Source organism: Bidens hawaiensis, unplaced genomic scaffold (genome assembly GCF_021521415.1).
Source record: "Bidens hawaiensis isolate Kalapana, Puna unplaced genomic scaffold, B.hawaiensis_p1.1 tig00021177_1, whole genome shotgun sequence".
Lineage (NCBI taxonomy): Eukaryota > Viridiplantae > Streptophyta > Magnoliopsida > Asterales > Asteraceae > Bidens > Bidens hawaiensis.
The window spans coordinates 6,661-12,281 of NW_027493272.1; the positions used below are offsets into that span (position 1 = coordinate 6,661).

At 29.9% G+C, this 5,621-nt stretch overlaps 1 pseudogene; it reads left to right on the forward strand.

The window, feature by feature from the left end:
• The first annotated feature begins 2,931 nt into the window (after positions 1-2,931).
• On the forward strand, positions 2,932-5,276 carry LOC143562820 (BTB/POZ domain-containing protein POB1-like; annotated as a pseudogene).
• The last annotated feature ends 345 nt before the right edge of the window (positions 5,277-5,621 follow it).

Genomic DNA, 5,621 nt, shown 5'->3' on the forward strand with positions numbered 1-5,621 from the left:
TAAATATAGATTATAGTTTTTCAAAATATATAATAACATTTTTATAAACTTTCTATAATACACGTCACCCACATTTAATAACATTAAATGTTAACCAATATTATTCATCAAAATATGCATTCAAATTAATATAAAATAATCACAAGTTTCTTAGTTTAGTAATCTTGACCAGTCAATTCTAAGTTACAATTTTGTTAATATTAACAAACCGAAATTCTAAATTATTTTCCAATCAATTTCAATTTTAAATCCAAATTATGATCTCCACAACTACCACGAATTATTTCCTACTTTCATTTCAAAACAGAAACACATCGGAAATAAAACCTTATGAATCATTTTTTATGTTATAATTATAATATGTATGTTTATTTAAACTTTTGTAATTGTTTATAACATATGAATCCGTTTTGTTTATAACGTATTAATTGTACATCGGAGTTTTATTTTTAATTTCAAATGATGCAATTATTGTTTAATTAATATTCATCATGTAATACCTTATAATTCATCTAAAATAATCCGTTCTTATAAATATAACATTTACAATTCGTTTTAATTTAAAACATATATGTATATTTTACGTTTTCTATAATTCTCGCTCATGTGTTACACGGGTCACTCACTAGGTTATTTAATTCAAAAGTGGATTATTTTTCAAGATGGTAATTTAGTAACTACATATATATATATATATATTTATATTTATATTTCCAGCTTGACCTTTGTTAAAAATAATTCGAATTTACAACAGCCAAGCAAATCCTAGAGACTCACAATACAAAGTTGATCATTCATTTCAAATTTCATATTGTTTTAAGGAGATGAAGGTTGTGGGTTATAGTTTACTTTTAATTAGTTGTTCGGTACCATATTATTATTTTGTATTATTAGATTATAAATATGTTTTGATATATTGTTAGTTCAAATAGTAGCTGGATTATTATGGATTTGAAACTATGACCTAGGTTTGAACAAATTAAGTATAGTTTTTATAAGTTCTTATATTATTGTTTTTATATTTTCAACAGTGTGTAACACGGGCTCTAATCTAGATATCAATAATAATGACTATATCAATAATAATCGTTCGCTTAAATATATTAAACTTTCATTTGTTCATTTTATATCAATAATAATCGTATTACCAAAGTTATCGTTTAAATAAAATTACTTAAAAAACTGACTTGTATTAATTAATTCTCTATTTAGTAAATGTTGCACTTTTAATTATGTTATCAAAACTATATCAATAACTTATTTCTAACTAGAAATAAAATTATTTGTAACTTTTAACTTATATTCGTTTAATTAAAATTAATTATAAAGTTTCTTTAATAGTCATCAACCATATTCATATACGTCATCTACTAATTAATTATAAAGTTTCTTTAATAGTCATCTATTGAATATTGATTAAGATTTTATTTTAAATATCAATTAATTATAGTATTATGAAAGACTAAATTTAGGGTTTTGATTGTCATAATAATTTGTTTTGTAAAATAATTTTATAATATACTTATAAAAAGAAATGTGTTAGATATTGTTCATCTTTTAACATTGATGTGTAATAAATGTTTTTAATTGACGTGTAAATAAACACGGGTATTATCTTAGAGTAATAAACATTACAGTTATTGGTGTGTAACAAATATCTTAGATAGAATTTATTTTTTGAATCAAAATTGAGATAGAAACTTTGTTGAATCGACATTGTAGAATTATTTTATTTATTTGGAGACTAATTTCCTTTGTTTGCTTAATATTGTAGTAATGGTGTAAGTTATAAAATATTTTAACTTTTCATTTATCTTTGTTAGTCTTTGTATTTGATTTATATAAGTTATGATGTCTTATAATTCATGTAAAATTATCATTTATTTATAAGTACAACATTTGCATTTTATTAAATTTATATTTATGTGATGTGTTATATATATATATATATATATTATGTTTTTAAATATATTCCACCGTGTGTAACACGGGTACTAATCTAGTATATACATTATAGGGATGAATATTTGAAGACATCTGGATGGATCTATATGATAAAGTCAAAGTCAACATTTATAGGAAATTGCTTAGTTTATGAGTTAATTGAATTTGGAGAAATATGTAATTGGTTTTTTTTTTTAAAACGGATATATGTAAATAGTTTTTAAGTTAGTTCATTAAGGGTAAAACAGTCATTTTATTAGCTATTTTTAATGAAATGGGGATATATGTAATATATGTGCTTTAAGAAGGAGAAATATGAATTGATTTTTAAGGGATGGGTATATATGTAATAAAGAAACTTAGGAAGAGGATATATGTAAATGTCCCTTTTTATTTTAATTGTTATATGCTTTTGTTATAATCTCTTTAGGTTGTATATCAAAATCCAAGATTGAATTGATATGGCTTTGGTCACGCATGGTCTTTGTAAGGTGACATGTCAGGGAACGTAAGACACGTGGAAGGAATAAAGTAAAAATCGTTGTTATGAATGGCGATTTCTAGCTCGGACTACACAAATCACATATGATAAGGATGCGTTCCAACAACATCGTCGAAAACATCATCCTCATCGCGGAACTTCTAAAATCGGATGGTCCAGCCTTGCTCGTAGTGAATAGATATGGCGTAGTTTTTTATGCTAAAAAATGTTATCGATTGCTATTTATATATAAAACACGAATCATTTGTATTATGTTTCCTTTGTCATTTTATTATTCATTGGGTAACCCCGTACAAAAATCTGACGGATAATTACCTAATAAATACCTAATGAGTTTGATACGGACTTTACTAATCAGGTATGAATTTGAGAATAACTAAAACTCGGCCCATTGTCTTCCCATTCCACCCCTTTTATTTATTACGTCCATCAGCTTGTAAAAGTCCAAAACCCCCCCAATTAACTTTTTGTTTCACATGGATACCATGAGAGCATGGAATTTTGATGAATTCGACCCTAGAACAATGGTCACGGAGGATGTTGACTACGAAGAAGTCCGCTGCGACGACTGCGACTTCAGTTTCGCCTTCAATAATCGCAATTTCTCTGATCGTGTTCTTCGCGTCGGTCTGGTTTCTGACTCAACAACTGGTATATCAATTTAATATTTAAAAGACTCTTTAGAATTATAGCAAACATCAATTATCTCCAAAAGATTGATCTTTGATCGGTTGATCTGTTTGTGTTGCTGAAGATCTTGAAACACGAACACGGATATAATTAGGTTTAGGGTTGAATATATAACTAAACAGTTAGTTGTTGTTCATGTTCTAACAAGTTTTAGTTTTTTACTATTTTAAAGTTAGGAGGTGTTTGGCCTAGCTTTTTTTAGCAAAGCTTATAACTTTCTTAGTGTTTTTTTTTTATAAAATAAGCTTAACTTGGTGTTTGGTTTAGCCTATGCTTATAAGCTTATATAAGCTAATTTGAAGAAGTATTTGAAGATGGTTTTTTAGCTTATTTGAAGAAGCTTATTTGTTTAAGGGGGTAAATTGCCCATTTGCCTTCAAATGGTGATGGATTAATAATATTGAAGCAACTTATTACTATAGCAAATTAAAGAATGATGGATTTAACAACTTATTAAGACGTATAATCAACTTATAGAATATTAGCTAATCCAAACACTTAAAAAGAGCTTATCAAATAATAGAAAATAAGCTATAAGCTAAAAAATAAAAGCTAGGCCAAACACCCCCTTAATCAAAATTCAATTGTTGTTTATATGGTTTATATAGTTAGAGGTGTTGCCTTTTTTGTTAGCTCTCCGATTTTAGCTGCAAGAAGTCCATTTTTCTGCAAGGTAATTGACTGATTTCTTAATGTTAAAATGGACTTTGATTTTGTTCTTATTCATTATGTTAAGTCATCCATCGGTTCTTCACGCAGCTCTTTTCAAATGGGATGAGAGAGTCAGCACTACGCTATGTACCCTTGCAAATCAATGCTTCAGGTTTGTAGTGGTAAGATTTTACAGTTATGTTAATATGTATACTGTATGTGCAGTTTATTGTAGTTTTTAAAATGTTTATGTTTTTGAACAGAGGAAGCTGCCTTCACGGAACTACTGAAGTTTATGTATAGCAAAAAATTGACCGTTACAACAGCTTCCGAGGTGCTTGATGTGCTAATAGCTGCTAACAAGTTTGAAGTTGCTTCTTGCATAAGACATTGCAGCCGGGTATTAAGAACTTTGCCGATGAGACCCGAATCTGTACGAGTTTATCTTAATCTTCCTTCCACTATCTTAACAGCCAAAGCATTTCAGCCACTAACTGTTGCCGCCAAGCAGTTCTATGCTGTTCATTACAAAGACATAGTCAAGTATTTCGGCTTCCTCAAAGCTAAAACTAAAATATTTATTTATTAGTGAATAATATGATATTTTGTTAACAATGGCAGATTTAAAGATGCAACTATTGGATTGCCGCTTGCTGCTGTCGAGGCAATTATAGCTAGTGATGATCTTCGCGTGTTCTCAGAAGACATGGTTTACCGTTTTGTTCTCAGGTGGGCCTTGGCCCACTACCCTAACAAATAGGAGCGCCGTGAAATCATCATGACTCGTCTTGCAAAGTTTATTCGTTTCCCTCTCATCACACGTAGAAAGATTACACAAGTCCTCAGTTGCCAGGAGTTCGATCCTGAATTTGCTAAAAAGGTAGTAAATGAAGCACTCTCTTTCAAAGCTGAGATCCCAAACATGCGGCATAGATGTATAAGGGATAAAAACTCTAGTATTAATCGTTGGTTCGTGGAACGGGCCTATTTAAGCCTACCCACTAAGATGGTTGAATTTAAACAACCAAGGCCGTGTTGTGTGGTGTACTTTAATTTAAAACATGACGTGTGTGCAAGGTTATTTCCATCGAGGACTGTTGGTTTTGAAGCATTTAACTTGGGTACTCACAATCATCAATGGTTTCTCTTAACGGCCCGATGTGTTAACACAGATTGTTTCGGGCTTCATATATGTATGAATCATTGGGAAAAGGAAATGGTTCCTTTCGCATTTGACTATGAGTTTGCAGCAAGGTCTAAGTACAGCAGCGAGTATGTTAGTAAGCACAAAGGAAATTATACATTTAAGAATGGTGTGGGAATTGGTACCTCAAATTTGTTCGGAGTTCCGTGGACTACGTTTATTGGAGACGATAATGATTATTTCATTGATGGTGTTCATCTTAGGGCTGAGTTACTGAGATTTGTTGAGAAACTAACAAAATTATCTTTTCGATGTCATGTAACCTTGGACGGAAAGTATGTATAATGTGTTTTATGGTTTTAATTATAGTTGGTTGGTTAATTATAGTTGTATGTTATAAAATGTTATTTTATTATTATTCTATTAAAGTAGAGAACTTTTTATTTAGTGTTTGTTTGGGCTGCTTCTTCATTCGCTCTGGACTTAGGTGATTATGTGCTTCTTTTGATCATATTCTGTAAAAGTTGAGTGTAGGCTGTTGTAATTATCTGCGCCTTTGGCTTATAGTCGAATGGGGTCGCTGCACTATTGGATCATGTGTGTGTTTTGACCTGTAAAACATCGTCGTATTTTGATTGCGTTTTTGTTCCTTTATTTTATGTGAGGACGGTCATGCATAATTGTTGGTAA